The following is a 25269-nucleotide window of genomic DNA, read 5'->3' on the forward strand; positions in this document are numbered from 1 at the left end:
CAGATCCGGTCTGGTTATGTCAGTCACGTATCTTAGACAGGTTTTTATTCTTCCCATCCAGTTTCATCCTGATCTCACTGCTTTAAGTATTTTCTAAGATTTCCGGTCCCCCCCCCCATTACGATTGATCCGGTTGAGATTTAAAATAAGAGATCTGAGTTATGAGGTCCTTCTAAATATGAAGTTTCATGAAGATCCGATCACTCCTTCATAAGTTAAAAATAAGTCATTTTTTCTTATTTTCAGAATTACCCCCCCCCCCCAATAGATAAGATCCATTCCAATTATTTAAATCACGTATGTAAGACTTCTGCTTATTTTTCCCACTAACTTTCACCCCGATCCCTCCAATCTAAGCGTTTTCCATGATTTTAGGTTTCCCCACCCCAAACTTAACCAACGTCACCAGATCCAGTCATGATTTAAAATAAGAGCTTTGAGACACGATATTGTTCTAAATATCAAATTTCATTGAGATCTGATAATCCATTGTAAGTTAAAAATACCTCATTTTTTTCTAATTTTTCAGAAATAACCCCCCCCCCAACTATCCCAAAGAGAGCGGATTCATTCCGTTTATGTCAATCATGTATCTAGTACCTGTGTTTATTTTTCCCACCAAGTTTCATCCCAATCCCTCCACTCTAAGTATTTTCCAAGTTTTAGGTTTCCCCCTCCCAACTCCCCCCAATGTCACCAGATCCGGTCGGGATTTAAAATAAGAGCTCTAAGAAACGATATCCTTCTAAACATCAAATTTCATTGAGATCCAATCACCCGTTTGTAAGTTAAAAATACCTCATTTTTTCTAATTTTTCAGAATTACCCCCCCCCCCCAACTACCCCAAAGAGAGCGGATCCGTTCCGATTATGTCAATCATGTATCTGGGACTTGTGCTTGTTTTTCCCATCAAGGTTCATCCTGATCCCACCACTCTAAGTATTTTCCAAGATTTTAGGTTTCCCCCCCTCCAAATCCCCCCAATGTCATCAGATCCGGTCGCGATTTGAAACAAGTTCTCTGAGACACAATATCATTCCAAACATCAAATTTCATTAAGATCCCATCACCCATTCATAAGTTAAAAAAAATACTTCATTTTTTCTATTTTTTCCGAATTAACTGGCCCCCCACTCCCCCCCAAGTGGTCAAATTGGGAAAATGACTATTTCTAATTTAAGCTGGTCCCGTCCCTGATATGCCTGCCAAATTTCAACGTCCTAGCTTTCCTGGAAGTGCCTAAAGTAGCAAAACCGGGACAGACAGACAGACCGACAGAATTGGCGATTGCTATATGTCACTTGATACCCAATTGTGTATGGTTGGATATTGTTCTTACATTTTACAGAATAGAATTTTTTAGAAATTGGCCTACCCATTGGGTATAGGGTAAAATATCTCTTTTAGAAAAAATACTACTTTTCTTTGGCATTCTGGAAAAATGTAGATTTGATCTTGGACCATCCCTATTTCACTATAGCATGATGCAATGAGTTGGTTATAACAAGAGCCCTGTCTTCTAGGCGAAATTTTCAAAAATAATTTTTTTAGCATAAATTAAACATGCGGTCTCTGTTTAGACTGGAAATTAAAAAGAAAATAGTATTTTATAGTTGTGATTTATACAATAAATAGGCTAGGAAGCAATAAGATGAGCATTTTTAGAATCAGAAGAAAATTCATTTTCTGTTAATAGGCTATGTGAGTAAAACTGAAACACTGATTGGATACACATGTCTACTTCCTAAAAAAAGGTCAAAATGATAATTTTTGGTATATTATAGCATTTAGCAAGGTTCTGAAGAAGGTCTGTATTCTGCATTTATTCAACAAAGTGATAAAAAAAAACCTCAAAGAAGGTTTATTAAAATAAATATAAAATACAGAAATTGCCCCACTGCCAAGGGGGCTCATGAAATAATACAATTTGCTCTGTAGGGAATGTTACCAGTAAAAAAGCCCACTTTCTGCATTTTGAGTTGGTCCCATGGAGGAGGAGGGTCAACCAGAAATGGATATACTCCTAGAATTAGCATTTCTAGGTACTGCAGTATGGGAACTATGCTGCTTTGCAGAATGGTATCCAGTTTAGACAGCTTCTGACAAAACTAAACATTTACCATTACTACCCCCTCTATATATACCAATTCAGGTAAAATTATAGCAGTTCATATAACTGGCTTACCAATAAAGTGAGCATATCACCTGGGCTGCCAAATTGACACATTTTGTGTCAAAATGACAACACAATGGACAAAAATGATACATTTTCAATAAAAAATGACAGATTTTTCCAACAAATGACATTTTTCTCATCCAAGTCTTGTTTTTTGAATGGTAATAAAACAAAAGTAAAATTTTAATTTTCTACCTCCAGAAAAACTACAAATTAATGGAAGGGATTAGCGCTACCTAACAGTGGCAGTAGTACACAAACAGTGTGGAATACAGGACCAATCATAACACCATATTTAAAATTTAAACCACACAAAGAAAAGTCATAGGCAGAAATTTCAAATCAAAATACATGCTGAATATCTGAACTTAAATTGACTTTTTGATTGAGTATTTGATGTAGCCAACTGGTACATACTTAAAAGTAAAAAACTAAACAGCATGCAGTTTACCAAAGCTGTATGCATAAGCAGTAACTCCCATTTTTAGGAGTACAGGAGGGGTATCCCACTTTGGATGAGATTACAAATTTCCAGAGATGTCTTTCCTTCAGAATAATCTATCTGGCTTGAAAAGGCACCAACAAATACAACAAAAATACTAATTTGAAGCTGGCTTACATATTGAGTAAATAAAAAGCTTAGCCAATAATGCTGATTCTGATTATGACGTCATACAAAAAGTTTATTTTCAATTTACTGTTGGAATTAATTGCCCCTACAACTCTTATAAATTTCAACTAGTCTCATTGGCTGCTCAGACACAAATTTATAGTGTGTAACATTACTTTAGTCAAATGTTTCTATTTCTGTCATGAAGTCATAAAATGGTCATGATCCCAAGATAATAGAATAAGGTTAAGTTTACTCCTTTTTGAACTGATTATATATTTAAAGCTCTAAATAATGATTTGACAATTAAATATGATACCACTTGCAGCAAAAAATATGACACATTATGGAATCTGAGATGAGACAAAAAGCCCATTTTTGGAAAAAATATGACACTCCTTAAAAAAATTTGGCAGCCCTGCATAACACTTTATGCCTTTTCTTGTGCTCTTATGAATATAATAATCACTTCTAACTGATTTTCAAATTTAAGCAATTTTTATCCTAACCTAACATTATTATAAATAATTTTAGCACTAAGAAAATATAACATTTTCTGTTCAAAAATAATGGTCCTGAAAAAATGTAGTATTATTTAGTGGAAATTGAGTGATGTCAATTTTTTGAAAATTTATCATTTTTAAGAGCTCAATAAGTGCTTAAATCTCAATTTAAGGTAGAAGCAATTATTATATGCATAAAGTGCATAAAAAAGGTCTCAAGTGATATATTCACTTTATAGGAAAGACAGTTATATGAACTGCTATAATTTTTCCTAAAGTTTTACTTTAGGTACTTTTGACTATTTATTTTTTATTATTTTGGCTAAAATTATAGCAGTTTATATAACTGACTTACCAATAAAGTGAAAATACCACTTGATGCATTTTTTTATGTTCTTTATGAATATATTATTTGCTTAAAATTGACAAATTTTCAAATAAAGTATGACTTATATCTCTTTTTCCACAAAATACAACATTTTCTCAGTGCCATCTTTTCCATCATTTTTGAAAAAATAATGCTACATCTCAGTGCTAATACTATTTATAATAAGGTTAGTTTAGGTTTTGATTAAATAACTTAAATTTGAATTTACATTAGAAGCACTTATTACATATGTAAAGAATATAACAAAGCCATTGAGTGGTATATTACACTTTATTGGTAAGCCAGTTGCATGAACTGCTGTAGTTTTACCCATAAATTTTCTAAGTAACTTGGTGATAATATCTGTGAAGCTAGAAAATTATTTCTTTTACAAATATCGTAAACATCCCAATAGTTGGATAATGCTATATCTCAGCTTTTCTAAAATATAACTAACTAGGTAGCTAATTAAATTTTCAAAGCAAACTATTCATAATATACAACTAGCCAAATAAATTATTTCAGTTCAGCATTGCACAGATATCTACCAAGGTGGATAAACCTTTGACCTAAAATGTCTTTTATTATCCAACTATCCTACTTTTGTCCTCACTAATCTAGGTATGCTTTAGACCAGTCAAGTAGGCTATATTATTTTTTTTCAGTAGGTTGTTCTGAGAATGTTTTGCATTTTGATCTGACCAAATTAAACTTTCTTTTTTACAATTATTTTAGTTCAAAGCAATTCTCAAACCCCTCTCCAATTGAAAGCAGTCTTTTATGTATCTTTTTGTTCTAGCATGCCTCTTTCTCTAAAACCAGTATTATAAACCTTCAAATAGTCTGAATTTTCCGTAAAACTAAAGTATAAATGATATACTTACAAAAAAAAAACGATTAATAAAGAAAACTGAAATTAAGATTTGGCCATTAGATGACCGCCATTTTTCCTACAAAATGGCGTTTGATGATAATGAAGAAATGATTGTGCCAAACTGTAAAATATAAGCAGCCGAAAATTAAGCCAAATGCTATAGAAACAGGCGGAAGGCAGAATACGAATTTCTATCCTAAATATTGGAAAGGAAGAATCTGAAACTTTCATCTTGATTTACTTAGACAAAATTTTATCTGCGAGTAGATCAAAAAGATATATCAAGATTTATTCCTGAACCATCATCTAATACAGATTGAAAACCGTCGCGAAGCCAAAAGAAGACTTTAGAAGGCTTGGCATTCCAAAAAGAAGAAGACAGCCGTATGCTAGGGGATATAAAAATGTCGATAAAAATCCATTTCTCGTAACATCAAAAAAGTTTTTGATAATTTTATATAAGTCCTATATTAGGCTTAGTTGTCATTTTTACATTATTTATTAATGTATATATATATATATATATATATATATATATATATATATATATATATATATATATATATATATATATATATATATATATATATATATATATGGGGGGCGGTTTGCGCCCCCCAAAGCCCACCCGCGCGCGTAAGTCGTTACGCGCCATATTAGTTACGCGCCATTGTAATTGTGTCCCTGTGTCCCACCCGTGAATAGAGATAGACTGTAATTTCTCTTCGAACAATCCCTGTGTCCCGGTCGTCATTTATATATCTTCCCTGTGTCCCCGGCATCCCCGTTGTAGTTGTGTCCCTGTGTCCTGGTTGTCATTTATATTCCCTGTGTCCCAATCGTGATTTGTGTCCCGGTGTCCCAGTCTGTAATTTCTCTTTGAGGTTCCCGGTCGTCATTTATATTCCCTGTTTCCCGGTCGTCATTTGTGTCCCGGTCTGTAATTTCATCCGTTGACAAACATGACGTCAGTCGACAAACAACTTTATGACGCATACAGCTCAATCCTTATAATGATGTCAGTCGACAAACATGACGTCACTCGACAGACAGACATAACACGCATACAACTTATTTATATATATATATATATATATATATATATATATATATATATATATATATATATATATATATATATATATATATATATATATATATATATATATATATATATATATATATATATAGCTGAAGGTAGAGGGGATGAATAAGCAATCCGACCGAGCAAATTTCGTTTCTTGTCCCTAAACAGAAAAGGTAGCAGAAGCATAACCGTAAAAGGGTGTTTTTCTCCTAATCCCATTACCTTTTATAGGTCTTCAGGCCCATGCTGATATTGAAGATTTTTACCGACTTCATTACATCATGTTAATAAATAAACAAACTCTAGGGTATAAAAGTGGTTTTAAAAGGTGACAAATTCAGGAGTAGTTATTGCGCTTATGTTACAAATTAACATATCTTTTTTTTGAATTTTGATTGAAGTTATTTTGGGAACAAGGGAGTGGATGATTTGCAAGGACTTAAAAACATTTTTAACCCAGGAGGTAGAAATTTTTCCTATGACCTAGCCCCCAAGCTTAATTCTATAAAGAAGGTATTTTTAACATTTAAAAGGTTGAGTAGCCAAAAAACCTTTTGCCTGAACAAAATGTCAAAAAATGTGCAAAGAAACTAAAGTATTAGCATATTACTAAAAACATTATTAATCTTAAATGTGTGTCTTTTATCAAAGGAAAAAATTGTCAAATGTGGTTAGGATATTGATCACTATCTTATTTTCCATATTGCTTAAAAATCCTTTGAGAACGATCAAAACCTCTTAAAAAGCACATCCCCCAATCAATTATCAAAGGAAGGAGGGGAAGGGTGCTCTGAAATTCCCAATATTACTTTTTTTAACCTACATTTCTGTATGATATTTTGCACAATATTTTTCCTCATTAGCGTTCTAACAACTTCAATTTAAAAAACGTCTGTATTGGCCGTATGAGAAAACATAGGACAAGGAGAAAACAGGGCAGTTTACAGCCAGATGAAAAAAAAGAATGACATTTCAAAAATAAGTAGTAGTAGTAGTAGCAAGGTTTAATAGCAAAAACTTGACAGCTATCGCTGATTTGTGTTTCTTTACACCATATTCAAAATCAAACTATATTTGTAAATATAAATCAAACTATAAATATTAACTCTTATTGTAAATTTTGACGAAAACCGGGACGAAAGAAATTACCATATCGGTTTGTTCTTGCTTTAACGGGAACTAACTTATCTTGCTTTTTCGTTCTTGATGGTAGATATCGATCGGGTAGAATGTCAGGCAAGAGCTTTTAAGAAAGCAAGAACTTTCAAAAACTCATTATCAGAGTTTCGCCCGGTTTTGGAGTAACGGCAGTCCTAGCCCCTCCAGAGCCTTTTCGTATGGGATGTAACGGCGGCCAAAGATGATCGATACCGCTCGCTTCTGAACTAATTAAAGCTCCTGACAGAAATACAATGTTCTAAGTGCTGAGGGCACACATATTCCAGAATGGGGCGGACATACGCCATGTGTCCATGCTTAATACTCTTTGTGTTCGCATTGAGCCTATGCATATCGTTTAAAGTCTGTAGACTAGAGTTTGCACTTTTAACCACGTGTTTTATATGTGCGGCAAAGCTGAAGTCATTGGAAAAAGTAACTCCAAGGATTTTGATACTGTTTGTTAGAAAGAATGGAACATTTGGCTCCATAAAATCACTTTTTAGCGGGTTAAAGCGCACTATCTTTGACTTGTTCACACTAATCTCAAGATTTAGCTCCGCGCACTCTTTTTTGAAAACACTGACAATTTTTTAACTGAATTGTGGCGCCACAACTCCGTTTTGTACTAAATATTTCAGGATAAATGACAGGTCGTCCACGAACTTGTAGCCGTGGTCAAAGTCAGCTATGAGGAAGTTACTTACAGACAATAATACAATAGCCGCAAGCTTAGTGCCTTGAGGGGCTCTACAGGTGTAATAGGACCACAGGTGGAATAGAGAGTAAACAGATGATGCATCCTCTGAGAAAGTCCAACACGAGCCTAAGATTTCTTTTCTTAGCCTCCATTAGCTTGAGATTAAGGACAGCTATAACGTGATTTATTAATTCAAATGCCTTTCGGAAATCTATGCAACCAAGGTCTACAAAACTGTGACCTTTTTTTACCCACTTGAGGAAACTATCGTATATCTGCACTAGGTACACTGAGGTATTACAGTCTTTCAGTCCGCAGTATTGTCTCTGGTCGATAGATCCCTTGATTTGATCAAGTAAGACCCTCATGATAAAGGTCTTGGCCACTTTTGCCAGGCATGGTGTTTGCGAAATAGGTCTATGTTCGTCACAGCTCTTAGGGTTAGTAAGCTTCGGAATTATGCTAGCGTAAGCTTTTTTCCAAACAGCTGGAAAGATCCCTATACAAAAGCAAGGGTTTATCAGCACTGAGAGTGGTTTCGCATTAAAAGGGGCGTATTCTCGACTCAGTTGGGGTGGAAGTTCGTCTGGATAAGCTGAGCAGTTTACTTTCACCTTCATCAGGGTCTTATAGGTTGTCATCTCATCGAAAACAACTTCACCTTCATCTGTGCAGGAGTCAAGTATTTCAGACTTCTGCGCTTGTGTGGGAGAAGGAAATGACATCCAGATGCGGGCGAAATATTAATTAACCTCATCAGCAGTTGTGTAAGTTCCGTCAAGGTGGCTTATTTTTATGTTGTTATGAATGTACTTGCCAGTAATTTTCTTGACCGCTCTGTGCCATTTCCTGGGGTTAGTGTGCCTAAAACTGTCCAAAAACTTCTCACGCCCGTAGTCTTTCTTCGCACTTCTCATGAAAGAGGTAATGTGATTGCGTAATATTGTTGCGTCTTGCAAATCTCCTTGGAAAAGCTTGCACTTTTTTCGGATTAGTTTTTTGATTTGGGGGATTATCCAGGGTTTATCACTTTCACATCTAATGAAAATCTTTTCAGGAAAAACTCAAAGTATTCGGCATGGAGAACTTCGTTGAACAGTTGGCATTTTTTATCTAGGCTTTTGTCTCCTTAGACTTCTGGAAAAGTGTGAGCAGCTATCTTAATTACCTTACCTTAATTACCTTAATTTGCACTTCGGAGCAAATTAAGATCTGTAGATCTGTTGAATGCTCCTGAGTTGAATCGGTGATGTCTCATAGCAGGTATGAGCAGGATGGAATGTCCCACTCATACTTCCAGTCTTTCGTGGCCCACTCTTTGTCCAGTGCCTTCTTGAATGCTTCAGGGTGGGGGCTGAGACTGTTGCTTTGCACAGTTCATTCCAGGGGTTGACGACTCTGTTGGTGAAGAAACTTTTTCTGGCCCTGGTTCTGACTGACTGCTTGAACAGCTTCTTTGAGTGTCCTCTGGTGCACTGTGGGGGGCCTGGGTGGATGGGCAGGATCTTGGCATATGATGAGTTCAGCAATTTGCGGGTCATCATCATGTCGCTACGGTTGCGCCTGTACACGAGGGTAGGGAGGTTGAGAGCCCGTAAACGATCTTGATAAGGTTTGTCTCCAAGGTTTGTGATGGCCTTGGTTGCTCTCCTCTGGACTCCCTCAATTAGCCTGACATCTCCTTTGTATGTTGGGAAGGCAGCGCACATGCCAAAATCCAAAACGGGTCTGACTAGTGCCTTGTAAAGTTTCAGGAAAACTAGTGGGGATCTGCTGGTAACTGTTCTTTTGATCAGACCTAAGTTTGTGTTGGCCTGGGACACGCTCTTGATGGTGTTGGCATGGAACTTGAGAAGGCTGTCAACGATGACCCCAAGGTTCTGACTGACTGCTTGAACAGCTTCTTTGAGTGTCCTCTGGTGCACTGTGGGGGGCCTGGGTGGATGGGCAGGATCTTGGCATATGATGAGTTCAGCAATTTGCGGGTCATCATCATGTCGCTACGGTTGCGCCTGTACACGAGGGTAGGGAGGTTGAGAGCCCGTAAACGATCTTGATAAGGTTTGTCTCCAAGGTTTGTGATGGCCTTGGTTGCTCTCCTCTGGACTCCCTCAATTAGCCTGACATCTCCTTTGTATGTTGGGAAGGCAGCGCACATGCCAAAATCCAAAACGGGTCTGACTAGTGCCTTGTAAAGTTTCAGGAAAACTAGTGGGGATCTGCTGGTAACTGTTCTTTTGATCAGACCTAAGTTTGTGTTGGCCTGGGACACGCTCTTGATGGTGTTGGCATGGAACTTGAGAAGGCTGTCAACGATGACCCCAAGGTCGCGTTCCTCTGTGCTCGTCTTGATGGGTGAATCGGAGTTGGAGGCATGTTCATGCATATGGTATTGGGCGCATGGGTTTGAGGATCCAAAGTGTAGCGTGCTGCACTTGCTTATATTGAACGATAAGAGCCATTTGTCTGCCCACAGCTGGATTTTCTGGACATCTGTTTGCAGGGATTTTACATTCACTGCTCCAAATAGCTTTGAGTCGTCAGCATAGAGAGACAAGTTGTTTTCCACCTCGCTGAATATATCGTTGATGTAGATGTTGAACAGTGTAGGACCAAGAACAGTTCCCTGCGGTACTCCACTGATGACATCACAGGGCCCGGAAAAGACCTTTTCACCTCCAGCACCAAATAGCCTGACTCTCTGGGTTCGTCCTGACAGGAAGTCCATAAGCCAATCAACCAGGTTGGGGTGTAACTGGGCAGCAGTAAGCTTTTCTCTTAGCCTTTTGTGTGGGACTTTATCAAAGGCCTTAGCAAAGTCTAGTAAAACTAGGTCCACTGGCAATCCTTTTTCAAGCAAATCTGTAATGATGTCATATGTTTCCAGTAAGTTTGTTTCAACTGACTTTCCTGGTTGAAACCCATGCTGATTAGTACCGGACGGTACTTGACACGCTTAATTTTAGGCTTGGGTATTGAAGCGGTAGCTGACCAGAGCACAAAGTTGTGATCAGAACAGGCAAGCGGCCCAATGGATTCAGGGGTTTGGTAATATATCTCAGAGTTGGTCAGTATTAAATCAAGTATGCTGCCGGATTCATGTGTTTGGAAATTTACAACCTACTTAAGGGAAAGGCATGATGCTAGCCAGCTTTTCTTGGTTTGGTTAAGGTCCCCAGCCAGAACAATAGCATGGTTTCCATGAAAATCAAGAAGGTTGTTGACAGTCTTTTGGAGGTATGTGACAAGATCACGGCGGTTTTTAGAACTTTCAGGGTAGTAGACTGAAGCAAAGATGATGCATGTATAAGCACGCGGCATTGCTTATGGTTTGCACAAACCCACATAGCCTCATGTTCAGTGCTTTCGAGTTCACGTAGCTCCTTCATAGGGACATCTTCACGCACGTAAAGGACTACTCCACCGCCTAGTCTGCGGTTGCCAAGAGCTTGTCTTGTTCTGAGATATAGGGCATAACCGGTAAGTTTTCCAGTCACTCCAGTCAGATTCCAAGTTTCTGCTATGGCTGCGATAGAAACATTGTTCTGCCGTAATACTACGTCGATCTCATCTATTTTATTGCAAAGAGAACGTGTGTTACAAAGCAGGAATGTGGGAAAACACTTCTTTGCATTGTATGCGACGGGAGACAGAGTTGATGGGGGTAGTTTAGAGCTTTCAAGGCCTGGGTCTGCGTTATATTTTGAGAGGGAGGGCAGAGGTTTCTGATTCGAAATTTTTACTTCTATGTAAAACCTGTATTTTGTTGTCAGTAATTTGTCGTTCTGCCAGAGACAATTGTCTCAATCACTTTACTGGGGTGGTCTCTTTGTCTAGTTTTAACTCGTATTCCAGCTCTTTCCCCGCGCCGCCTTCTTCTTTTCTGTCCGTACAGAGTAACGCATCCTGGCGGAGCCTTCAGAAGTACAAGTTCGTTTAAATGAATGAAGGTGGATGGCACTAGTGGTGAAAATGGATAGGGTCTAATTTTAATGAGTGTTTTCATCAAACTGCTGATACCTACCTGGCTGCTCATCACACCAATTACTAGTCCGTGAGTAACTGCATTCAGCACTATAGGAATTTCTTAGGGTGTTTGATTTTGATCTCGCACAAATATAGGGCTAAACTTTCCAGATGGTCTAGAGCCTCAACATCGCAAGCGCCATCTAGGTTAATGTACGGATGTTGTATATAGATGGCACCACCACCAAGCAGGGTGAATAAAGCTCAAATAAAGTGATCTATTTAATTTGTATGAAAATTTCACTCATGTTTCTGAGTCTATGTGTTTGTATGTGTATTTACATCTCTCTCCACCTGCTTGCGTGTCTTTCTGTCTGTTTGCATACCTGTTTGTATGACTGAGTGTTTTGTGTGCGTGATTTTGTTTCTCTCTCTCTCTGCCTGTGTGTCTGAGCGTTTGTTTGTTTGTATCTCCGCCTGTTTGCGTGCGTGTGTATCTGACGTGTGATTGTATATTTTTTTTTATCTCTCTGTGCCCGTGTGTCTGAGTGTCTTGTTGCCTCTCTCTGTGCCTAAGTGTCTGACTTTGTGCGCTTGTATGTGTATTTGTCTCTCCGTGCCTGTTTGTTTGAGCCCCTGCTTACTTGTCTCTGTGTACCTTTGTGTCTGACTTTGTGTGTATTTTCGCTTCTCTCTCTGCCTAGGTGTCTGTTTTTCTGTCTCATGTGTGCCTGCGTGTCTGACTTTTTTTGTTTGTTTTTGCCTTTCGCTTTTTGCCTGTTTGTCTGACTTTGCTTGGAGATTTTTTGTCTCTCTTTGTGTCTGCGTGTCTGAGCGACTTTTTGCCTGTCTCGCTGTGCCTGTATGTCTGGATTTGTGCGTTTTTACGTAAGTTTATCTCTCTCTGAACCTCTGTATCACAGCGTTTGTATTCCTGTCTCTGTGTGTCTGATTTAGTGGGTATGTGGCTGTATTTTTATCTCCTTTCCTGTCTTTCTCCCTCTCTCTGTGCCATTGAGTCTGACAATCTGTTTGCCTATCTCCGTTCGCCTGTGTTTCTGACTTTCTTTGCTTGTACAGATTTTTGTATCCTCCTATTTCTCTCTGTGCCCGTCGGTTAATTGTCTTGCATGTCTCTGTAGTGGACTTAAGGACGTTTACATGTCTTTGTGTGTGGACTTAGTGTGAATGTGTTATATTAACACTCTCTGTGCCCGTGGGTCTGATCGTGTGTTTGGTTGTCTGTGCTTCTTTTTGCATGCCTATGTCTGTTTTTTATATGCGTTTTCGTGTTTATTTTTGGTCTTTCTGTGTGTCAGTGTTTTGGATCTCTCTGTGCCGGTGGGTCTGATCGTTTTTTTGCCTGTCTCTGTGTGCCTATGTGTGTGTGTGAGTCTTTTCGTCTCTCTCAGCTCCTGTATGACGAGCGTCTGTTTAGTCGTCTCTGTTTGCATGCCTGTGTGTCTGACTTTCTGTGTTTGTTTGTGACTCTGTCTCCTTATGTCTGTGTGTCTTAGCGTCTGTTAGCCTGTCTCTGCGTGCCTTTGTGACTGACTTAGAGCTTATGTGCCTTTTTGTCTATCTCGGAGCCTGTGTGCCTAAATTTATGTTCTATTTGTGTTTGTTTGCATCTAATTGTGTCTCTTTGCATTACTGTGTGTTTGACTTTGTGTTTTGCATGTATTTTTTCTCTCTCTGTGCCTGTGTGTCGGGGCATCTGTTTGTGTATTTTTGTGTACCTGTGTGTCTAATTTTTGCGGTTTTGTCGCTCTCTGTGGCTCGATTTCTGTTTGCACGTCTCTGTGTCTGGATGCATACCTTTGTGTGATTTTGTCTTTTTCTGGGCCTGCGTATTTCAGTATATGTTTGCCTGTCTCCGTCTGTCCCTATGTCTTATTTTGTGTACCTCTGTGTATGTTTGTTTTTCACTCTCTCTCTCTCTCTGTCTCTCTCTTTCTCCCTTTCTCTCTCTGTGTCTGTATGTCTCAGCATCTGTTTGCCTGTCTCCGTTTGCCGGTCTCAGCGTCTAGAATTCGGAGAAAATCCTGCCCTTCTCTTTCAAACCTTGGTAAAAAAAAAACGTATTAACCTATCTCAGACTCTAGTAGATTCCCAATGAGCCTGTTAGTTGTTACTTTGTTTCTTTAAATTCCTTTTCTTGTGTATCCAACTTTTGAAAAAAGTTTTAAAAGCCGTAGCTGTAATATAACAAAATAATGCAATGAAATATTATTATTTAAACAATGACATGTAGAATATCATCACAAAATATGAATACTTGGAATTAATTCCATAAAATAGTTCATTATCTTCTCTCTTGACATGACGCTTATTCCATTTGAGGTCAAAGACAACTTTTAATAATCTCACTGCACATTTCATTATTGATTTCATTGACAGTATTTATTGGTAAACAATTGATGGTACTAGTAGAATTTTCTGGTGCTTTGTTTCTCATCAATTCTGCTCTATATTCCCTGGTGATATTCTTGGTCAATGCTCTTTTTATTTTGCTTGCGGTTTCACCATCCTTTACGGTATTATTTTTAAATACGTTTCAGTTTCGGCACATAGATAAGATATGCAATATGACGTTGGTTCTGTAGTAGGCTGGTGTTCTTCTTATCTTCTTTTGAATGAAAAATCTTCGTTTTATAATAAGCACAAAGTAAAAAACAAATCACACAGAATCAGGCAGCAGAGTCTCTCAAACTCCGGAAAGTTCTATTAGAAGGTACAAGAATTATTTATTTATCAAAAAATTCTCGAATTCTAATGGTTACCAATTAGAGAAAAAACACAGAGATTCAGGTAGCAGAGTCTCTCAAATTCCTTGAAGTTCTTAAAAAGATACAAGAATTGTGTATTTAACAAAAAATCATCGCTTTTTAATGATCACCAACCAAAGACGTTGATGTTTAACAATCAAAGAAACTATGAAAATCACCGTTTCAAACTGTGCTGGCTCTCGAAACGAGATAAAAATACAATGGTGCAACAAACACAATGGTGTTACATTTACAATAATATCTCCCTAAGCCTATTTCCAGTTATCGATTTATTCCCCTCCATGCGTATTATTTCCAGAAATAAGAAACACACAATCTATAGCTTTATCAATCTAGAAGCCTTGAGGTAAAATCTCCGTACGGGAAAGACCTTATTTTCCAGAATTTTTTCCTGAAATTAGGAAGGATTTGTTGGCACATATCTTTAAGGCACCATACAGTTGGGGAAATCTACGGTCTTGCGTTCGATTCCTATAGCTTATGAAACCCTTTATTTTCGTCGGATTATAATGCTTCCTTGAAGAAAAAATCACGAAAAAAAGAATATCTCGAAGCAAAAACAAATCTTAATGAAAAATAATCTTCATGAAAAAAAAAATCTCAAATTAAAAATCATATAGAAGAAAAAAATATCTAGAAGAACAAACACCATGAGGGGGAAAATCCTAGAAGAAAAAAACGCCTTGAAAGCAAAAAAATCTTAAAGAAAAAAGATAAAACGTCTCTTAAAAGTATTACGTAGTATCCCACGAGTTTGCCATCTTCAGTTACCACTGGGGATATCCCACTTGATTAAGGTCCCATGAGCTGTCACACAACAAGTCAGGTGAGATTATGTCATACTCAATAAATTTAACAGGTCACACAGGATTATGTCATCCATAGCGTAGATAAACGACCCTTTATTACATAAAACACCTGCGTCTTGAAGAAATAGCACCAATATGAATGATGCTATGAAATAGCATCAGTAGCACCTGTGTCTTGAACGGATCACCGCTAAACGTCTTCGTGAGTAACAGTGATGAAGAAAAGAGTAGTGGCTGTGGACCCGTTTGAATTCAAAGGGCTGTCGCTACTAATATGGAATATGAAAGAAATAAAAAAACTTAAATTTGACGATACCGAAAAAAGATTGGCTTGCACAAACAAAATTAACAAAAATAGGCGGAAAAAGCTAAGAACCTGGGTATTTGAGGTGCCAGGCTTGATCTCCCGCTCCCTGTTTCTTCAGAAATACTGACATGATTGCATTGTATAACATTATTCGCTTAATACGGCCGTTTCAATCAATCAATCAATCAATCAATTTATTGATACTAAAAGAAAAAACTATTACAAAAGTAAAGTGGTTACTAGGCCCAAGAAGCTTTGCTTGTAATGGACCACAGAGAACAAGAATAAAACACTACTATAAAATATATACAAAAAAAAAAAAAAAAAAAAAAAAAAAAAAAAAAAAAAAAAAAAAAAAAAAACACTGGAACAAGACAAGGACATTGAATAGATAGGATATTTAACAGATAGAAGATTTAGAAGGAGATTAACATATAGCTGAAAATGATTTTAAAAGAAGAGAAGAGACATACAAATTAGGAAAGGATTAATAAAGAGAGAAAAATTATTGAATTGGAAATACCCGACGAAATAATGCCTTTGCAGAAAGAAAAAGAGGGACATCCGAAGGGATGGAGTTCCATAATAGAATTGATTGATATACTGGAGACCTCTGGCTTGCTGTAGAAGATCGTTTTGGTAAAATAAATCGTCGAGAAGAATTACGTAAAGAAGAAAAGTACCTACCTGAGCCTGTCCGTGAGAAAAACTGCTGTAGGGGCGGTGGGAGAGTACCTAGAAAAGCAGAATGCGCAAAATAAAGGGTAATTTTACCTATAATATGATCCAGCGGAGCTATTCCAGTATCATTATAAAGATCAGAGGAAGGGTAAAGCCGAGGGAGAAGAAAAGTAGCCTTCACTGCCCTATTTTGGGCTCTTTGAAGTGAGCAGAGAAGAGATTTATTATTATTACCCCAGACAGAGCAGCAATAAGAAAGGTAAGGATAAATAAAAGCATAATAAAGAGAAACCATAATATCAGGAGGAAGAAATGAGTTAATCCGGTGCAACATTGAAGACTGGCGGAGGATTAAGGAACGGGTGTGAGTTATATGCGGTTTGAAAGAAAGAAAACAGTCAAGATACACACCAAGAAATTTCACCACAGTAGCTTGTGGTATAATATCATTCCCAAAAGTCAGGGTGATTGGCTCCTGTACGTCTCGCATACGGTAAGGGGTTCTGAAGTTGACAATGGCACTCTTTCGGCTGTTAAGAGCCATACCATTTGACCAGCACCAATCCTTTATTTTATCAAGAAGACCTTGAGCCATAGAAGTGGCAGATGGCAGGTCCACCGCAGCAATGAAAAAGTTACTGTCATCAGCAAAAAGAACAGGGTGAACATGGGGATGAAGACCATCAACAAGATCATTGATGTAAATTAGAAATAAAAGTGGACCAAGCACAGAGCCTTGTGGGACACCTTTCAATACAGGCAAAGTAGAGGAAGAAGTACAGTTAACCAAAACATACTGAGATCTCTCTGAGAGGTAGGACCTAAACCATTCTAGTGGGACTCCATGCACTCCAAATAAAGATAGTTTAGACAGAAGAACATTGTGGTCAACCATATCAAAGGCCTTAGAAAAGTCGAGAAAATAGACCCAAAACACACAAGCCCTTGTCCAGATTAACACGCACAAACTCAGTTGCATCAGAAAGTGCGTGCAAGGTAGAGAATGAGGGACGAAAACCATACTGATGGTTAGTGATGAGAGGATTTCCAGCAGTCGAATTAGTACTAAATACAAATGAAGAGAGTCGACGATACACTACTTTTTCAACAACCTTTGAGATGACGGGAAGAAGAGAAATAGGTCTGTAATTTGAAATTAGAGAAGAATCACCTTTTTTATGCAAGGGTACAACGGTAGCAACTTTAAATAAATGAGGAAAAATACCAGAAGAAAGAGAGAGGTTAGTTATATGTGAGATGGGATGAGAAACAAACTGACTGATTTTTTTAAGGACATTATTACTCAAACCAAAATTATCAACTGAACAACTAGTTGGAAGTTGAGAAATAATAATAGAAATCTCAGTAGTACTACATGGGGAAAGGAAAAAAGACTTCTCTGTCATAGGAAAACAACTTACTCTACTCAGGGGTGGAATGAGAACTGAGGGAAGTGTGGTGAAATACGAATTGAAGGCACTTGCTAAGGATTTTTTATCCACAACAGATCCATCAGCTTTCCTATAAAGAGATGGGGAAGATTGTTTGAGTTTCTTACGGGAGAGAGCTTCATTAATTACAGTCCAAACCTTGCGCAAATTCCCTTTACACTCATTAATTCGACGTGAAAAATACAGCTTTTTTGCTAAGCGAACTGAAGAAGTGAGCACATTTTTGTAATGTTTATACTTCAGAAGATCTTCCTGTGTCTTACTTTTACATGCAGCCTTGAACAAAGACGCCTTCATATGGGTTGCATTGATCAGACCTCTAGACATCCATGGGCATTTAGGTGTAAAATTCCTTGGCCTCTTTCTAAGAGGAAAATGCTTATCCAACAGAGTGCCCATACGACACAAAAATAATCTAGTTGCACAATCAGCATCATTAGCTTCAAGAACACTAGACCAATCATTACTCTGAAGACTATGTATTAAATTAGAAATTTCTCTATCTGTAAAAGTTCTAAAAGAAGACTTGCCTTTCTCATCCACAGTAATCTCTGTTTTAGGCACAGATAGTGATAGATAAATAGGGAAGTGATCAGAAAGATCAGTGAAAACAAGACCAGACGAGAACTTCAAATTAGGAGAAAGAGAAGTGAAAATATTATCTATTAAAGTGGCAGAATTTCTTGAAGGGTCAACGCGTGAAGGAAAAAAAATTGAAGGAAGTAGCCCAGAAGAAGAAAATACATCAAAAAGATGGTCACATTCATCATTTGATCCAACATTTAACATATTACAATTAAAGTCTCCCAAAACACAAATCCGTTTTTTAGAGAAAGTCCCCACACCAGAAAGCTGATCAAGCAAATCACAGAACAGATGTGTTGGAAAAGGAGGGGGCTTATAAAACAAACAAACAGTATCACATGCAACCTGGCTTTTCAGATCAATAACAAGAGAATAAACTGTCCTACTATTAGACACCACCGATGTAAACAAGGATTCAAGATCAGATCTTCTACAAAATTCAATACTAGATTTTATGAACAAAGAAATACCCCCAGAACACTTTGTTACCATTCTAGGGACATGAATAGCAATATAACCATGCATGTCATAAGCTGTAAAATTATCACTGTCAGATAACCATGTTTCCGTCAAGCCTATGACATCAAAAGGGCAAGAATTATCAGACCACAGATACGATTTGAGAGTGTCCCACTTATCTCTTATCCCACGCACATTCAAACAAAAAACATTAAAGCAACTATTTGAAGAGAGTGAGGGCATAATATTATCACAATAATCAATGGTGGTGTGATAATTACAGCTAGAACTAACCATAGATTCAAGGAGAGGGTCAAAAGTGTGTGCCTCTTGTTTACCAGCACTACTTGGTTGATCAAATATAACTGAATTAAGAATAGAAGAATTCATAAGGAAAGAGAAATCACCCATATTTATCTCAGACATATAAAACCTTCACAAATGACACACTATCCATAGTACACTTGAAGGTAATGGAATCATAAACAAAGAAAAAGAAATATCAGTGGGATGGCAGATATTAACCAAAGAAAGGGGTCAAATAATGTGGCACCAATCAGGAAAAGATGAGCTGTGAGTGTTAAGGCATGACAAACAATGACAGAAATTAGGCTACATAAAGGCAATAGGATCTCAAACAAATATAAAGAGACATTAGTAGGATGGCTCATAATATTTGAAGAATAGGCTAAATTTACAATATGGGACCAGTAAAATTTATGTGAGCTGTAAGTGTGCTGACGTGACAAAAGTGTGATAGAAAATAGCATACATGAAGGTGATAGGAACACAAACAAATACAAATAAATATCAATGGTAAGACACACAATATTCAAAGTATAAGACCAAAATAGATTTGAGCAATCAAAATTATGTGATCTGCATGTGAACACACAGAACAAAGATATGGTAGAATTAAGGCAAAATAAATTTGTCAAAGTACTGGCCAAAAGTATAATGTGGAGCCAGTCAAGATTATAAGAGCTGCAATTATGCTGACATGACAAAAATATGATAGAAATTGGCCTACATGAAGGTGAGAAAGTCAAAAACAAAAATAAAAAAAAATTCAGTAGGATGGCATATATTAATCATAATATTGGCCCAAAATATAATATGGGAACAGTCAAAACTCGATGAGCTGCAAGTGTGCAGACACAACAAGAACGTTCTAGAAGCCATGCAACATGATGGTGATAGGATCACAAACAAACATAATGAAAAATCAGTGGAAAGGCACATATTAATTAAAGGAGTGGCACAAAATATAATGTGTAACCAGTTAAAATTATGTGAGCTATAAGTATGCTGACATGACAAGAGTAAAACAGAAAGCAAACTACATGAAGGTGGTAGAATCACAAACAAACATAGAGCAATATTAGTGGGAAGGGACATATCATCCAAGGTATTGCCCCAAAGCATAATATAGCACAAGTCAGAATTATGTGAAGACAGTGAAGAGTGAAAAAGGAAAAATGTAAGAACATAAAATAAATTCATACAAAAACAATTCAACATATTATAACAAAGTGAACTAAAATCCATCACTTCAATTCTCTGCATTTGCAGCACACAAATCAATTTCATCCTGATCACTGAACTTAACTACTCTTCCAGACTGAGTTTTATACAGGATATCACCTTTACTGGACCAAACATTACGTAAACCAAGCTTTGACTTGGCATATGAAAGAAGCTGTAAGCGTGGTTTTGTAAGCATCTCAGAAAATAGTGTCCCAGATCCTTTCAAATCCTTCTTTTGTCTGAGAAGCAGTTGGCGAATTCGTAAATTACAAAATTCTACAACTATGGGTCTGGGTTTGGCAGATGGTTTGCCAATTCTTTTGGCTGATACAACATCAGACTGGGTAATTGGTATGCCAGGAAATTTCACAGCACATAGTGACATGAACTGACTTTCAGTGTTTTCAATGGGGGCATCTTCTTTCACCCCAAAGACAATAATTTGGTTGCTCAAAGCCTGCTGTTCAAAACGATCATTTAATCTTGCCAGGTTAGACTGGATAGGCTTGAAAGAGCTCTCAAGGTCTTTCATTGATGACCCTAGAGTAGTCAAAGAAGATTCAATTGAAGATATGCGTTTATTATAGCTTTCAAGGGTCTTATCAACTAGACTACTAAGATCTAGACTGAGGCCAGCATACACATCCTGCTTGATTGCATCCAGCTTATCTGAAGAAATAGTGGCATCATGTTGAATGAATGCCTGTTCCTCTTTCATTTTGGTCACAGCCTCATCTACCTGGGTAGAGATCTTGGCCAATATGAGGTCATCAAGTAACCCTTTCACTGAAGATTTAAGGCTGTCAGGATGCAGTGAATCTGCTAACATTTTGTGTTTAATTTTTATATTATTCATGTGGCTAGTCAGGATGAGTATTTGCTCTGAGACAGATTCTGATCCAGAGAATTGGAGTGAGCTGTCTGACCTAAGTTCACGGGGTGGCTTGATTTGACCTTTCATTACTTACTTAATGTGAACAACAAGACAGGTACAGAGTAAGCAGTAGTATATGGCAGGCTGGGTATGGCAGGATATGGTTCACAATCTAGCAGCAAATTTCAAATAACAAAGCAGGAGCAAATTAAAATTAGCATAGGTCTCACCTGATGAGTCCCCTCTTACACCCCAGGGGTAGGGGCTGCTAAGTATGCCTGCCTTTACCCACTGGTAGGCAGGCAGAACCAGTACTTCGGGCTGCTTAAAGCGTTGTTGGTAATGCCACAAGACTTCAGATTACTCCAGTTAATATTAACACGTCTTTTCAATTTTAAAATTTTTTAAATTTTAAATTTATTTGCAAACAATATCATAAATAAATATGACAAACCAGTGCACATGCTTGGTGGCATACTTTAGGACTGACAATGTTACAATGTTACAAACACTACGAAAACAAAAACTAGCACTAACAATGTTCCATACTTTAGCACTGACAAAATAAAAATAAATCAAGCCAAAGTAAATACAAGCCTACAGAATCAACATAAATATACAAAAAAAATAATAATTCCCTGCAACATATTAAACACAAATCACCTAATCATTTGTTATTTATTTAAATATTTGAAAACCCGTCATAACTTACATATCAATCCGTCATAGCTTTAATACTCGCACTCAATAACTTTCACAAATTTAAACTTTGCGATTATGTTTTCCAATTTTTTAATAAATAGTAAGTTCATTATTTCTGAATATAAAAATAAGAGAATATAAGGGAAGATATAAGATATACAAACCAGTGTTTTTGGTATTATTAGAAGAGGAAGGGTTTTTGATAATATATTAGCCACAGTAGGCGGTGGTACTAAAAATATTAAATGAAAATTAAACTTAGACACTTGTCTAATTCCTAAGCGTCTCCTTTACTCAGATGAAACGGGCCTTGAAAGAAAACAGGCGAAACCACTACATGGCTTACTTAAAGAGATCGTAGTCTGTAAAGTCTCTCAGTTATGTAGGTCACTAAAAGAATTTGGGTATTATTTCTGGTATTATTAGAAGAGACGCTTAGGAATTAGACTACTACTACTACTACTACTACTACTACTACTACTACTACTACTACTACTACTACTACTAAATCTTGGGGGGGGGGGTAATATTGGAACATGAAAACACCTTTACAGGACTTAATTTTGGCAAAACATACAGAATAGGAAGGTAAAGCTTAACAGCCTTGTTGTGTATTTAATATTAGGGATGATAGCCATTACAATATATGAATATCAAAATGAAACAATGTCCCGTTATGCCTCACTGTCTCGTCAAATTTAGCCAATTAATAATAGCAGAAGAGGGATCTTTCTCGCTTTATAACTCATTTTCAAAGAAGTGTGAAACACCCCTTTGATTTTGATGTAGAAATATACATTTAATACAGATTCTTTCATTCCGTATATCAGGGCTTTGCATTAAAATGAAACAAAGAGATTATAAGCACTTTCTTATTTATAAGCCAATATGTTAAGATAATTAAATTAAAAAAACTAGTTTTTTAACTGCAAGTAAAGAATGACATTAAAACCTTAAACGAACAGAAATTAATCCGTATATGAAAGAGGTTGTTCCTTCCTCAACGCCTAGCTCTCTACGTTAAAGTTTGAGTCTTTGTCACAGCTCTACTTTTTCAAACAATAAACAATAGTCTCGTCAATACCTCACTCTTTATTCAAGAGCTTGAATTTTGTCTCAATTCTTTAAGAATGACCATCTGAATCACAAAGGCCGTAGAATACATATTTGCAATTACTAATAATACTTTGGCGTAAAGAGCAAGGTATTGTGGAGGAGACCAGCTAACGCAAAAACAATTTTAATATTAATTGCTCCATATTCAACCAAGTTGTTTTTTGGAGAAAAAGAGTTATGACACCAAAAAGGGTCAGTGTTGCGATTCCCTGGGCATTGAGATAGCTCTATGACCAATACTGTACCTTTAGAATCAGAATTTTATTCTGCAGCAAAATTTTACATTAATTTCAGTTGTAATGTTACTCTTTGACTTCCTCCCCCCCCCCCTCCGACTAACAGACAAATATATACCCAAAATAATATAAAGAAAGGGATTGCCATTGTTTTGACAAATCGTTAAATTAGTTTTAAGAAAAGAGTGACTATTAGCAAACTCACCTTAAATATACAATTCAAGGTATATATTTAACCATTTGGGGGTAGGGTGGGTGTTATTTAACTTTCAAAACGAAATGAATGTTATATTTTGATTTGGGATAAAACTTCGCTTCTAAAGGTATGTCTATTTCTTAGGTATCTCAAACAGTGAATACAAAAATTTACCCGAAAAAGTAATATTTTGGGAAAATACCTTTTCTTAATTCAGAACCAAGCAAAACACAAGAGGGTGAATTGAACTAAATGAGAGAAGTTCAAGAATTTTTATTATTGTTAATTAAAGGTTATTTTTTATCATACTTAAAAGATAAGAAAGCAAGTTTTAATATTACAAATTTTAAATCCCAATTTTTTCATCTTTTCAGGAAAGCAGCTTTAGCGTAATTTGAAAAAAAAAAAACAACAAAAAAACAACAACAAGTAATCAACTCAAAAATACGAAAGTAATGAATTAATTGTTTAAACTTTTAGAATTTTGATTGAAATCAACGAACAGTTCTTTTTTCGAACTTAAAGACAAGGAAAAATAGCTTTGATATAAGAATCACTTTAATTAGAAATAATCTTTACATCAGAAATTACTAACAGTTTCTTTTCTTGAGCAAAGGAATCTGTTCATCTTGCGTCTCTATTAAAATTCAAAAAGTTGATTGAAAAAACTGATTGAAGACACTTAGTCTAACTGATTGAACAGTATGAATGTGAAGTAACACCTGCTGAATAACCCCAATCAAATTGGTTTCTCAAATTTACAATATTTCACGTCAAGTTTTTCGAAGTTAAAGGATTGCTTCATTATTTGTCAAAATAAAACCTAAGTACTAATTAAAACTTATGTTTTAAACTTAAGCTTTAAAGTTCTAAAACCTATAAGAATTATAGAGAATTTATATAGCGTTTTTATTTGCACTATGCAAATTAATTGGGATAGAATGGTTAAGTTTGTATTTTAAAGACCCTAGGGCTTTTAGAATAATAAAATTATTGTTATTATTGTACCCGATTATATTTCCGTCGAAAATGCCATTCGTTAGTCCTAAAATCAGTAAAAGCAAAAGTGAAACAACTTGTTTAACCCATTGTCTCATTTTCTCAGTACTGTGAATTGTCGATAAACTCTACTTATATTCAACCGCCAACATCGATAATCTACAATGTTCAACCATCAATATCGATACTATCGATATATTCAACCAAAAATACTAATAATCTACAATATTCAACCAACAAAATAAATTCAATCGATAGATTATTCCCTTCTTTGCAAAAGTATTGTCAAATTGTCCTATTCCGAGAGAAGCTTGAAAGTTATTAGAGAAATTGAAATAATATTTGGATAGCAATTGAAAAGTATTGAAAATAGCCAGTGATTAGCTCTGCTTCTATGATCGTGATATTTGGCATATATATTTATTTTGTGAAATATAATGCTTAATATGAAGTATTTAGCAGTTGGCATAACATTTAGATGATTTCTGGTTAATTTATTGCGTTAAGATCTAATAATTAGAGAATAAAATATATAATTTTGGGTTATTTCACCATGGTAAAATTCGTTATAGACATGCATTACCAGTGCTACATCCTTTCAACAAACCCTTCAGAATAAGCGGTACCTTCATTTGATTTGTAAAGCTAAAGCTGTTCTTTAGTCTTTCTGAAGTCTTTAGCCTTTGCTGAAGATAGTTTCAATGTATGTAAAAACTCAATAGAGCTGGAAGTGGATCTAGTTGATCTTATGAGTTTGATCATTCAGGACTTAATTTTCACCACACTGAATAAGTTCAATAAAGCTATTTAAAACATAATCACTGCAGTTACATAAGTTGATCTAACATTGGTTTTGGTTGCATTCAACCAAGCTGTTTCTCAAATTTTATATAATTTGAAATCAAAGCTTAGAAAGGCTCTAGACTGTCTCTAAATAACATAATAGAAAGAATTGTCCTATGAGAAAGTCCAAATCATTACAGATGAATGAAAATAGAATACGAGAAGAGAAAGAGATTAGTAAATTCTAAGAATCAATAGATTGATTTAAAAGAAAAATCAGAGACTTAATACCGATTAGGATTTAAAATACACT

At 36.3% G+C, this 25269-nt stretch overlaps 1 protein-coding gene and 1 long non-coding RNA gene across 4 annotated transcripts in view; both read right to left on the reverse strand.

Moving 5' to 3' along the window:
* Positions 1 to 5001, reverse strand: part of LOC136035787 (uncharacterized) — a 37800-nt gene extending 32799 nt beyond the window's left edge. The window contains exon 1 of one of the 2 annotated variants that reach the window (XR_010619507.1): positions 4542 to 5001. This is a non-coding gene — a long non-coding RNA (uncharacterized LOC136035787). The remainder of the gene's footprint in view (positions 1 to 4541) is intronic. The other variant, XR_010619508.1, reaches the window with a different exon arrangement.
* The window catches only part of LOC136035760 (mitochondrial carrier homolog 2-like), a 449695-nt gene that overhangs the window by 281867 nt on the left and 142559 nt on the right, over positions 1 to 25269 (reverse strand). The gene's annotated exons all lie outside the window — the stretch shown is intronic.

This window comes from Artemia franciscana, chromosome 2, assembly GCF_032884065.1.
Source record: "Artemia franciscana chromosome 2, ASM3288406v1, whole genome shotgun sequence".
NCBI classification, from domain to species: Eukaryota; Metazoa; Arthropoda; class Branchiopoda; order Anostraca; family Artemiidae; genus Artemia; species Artemia franciscana.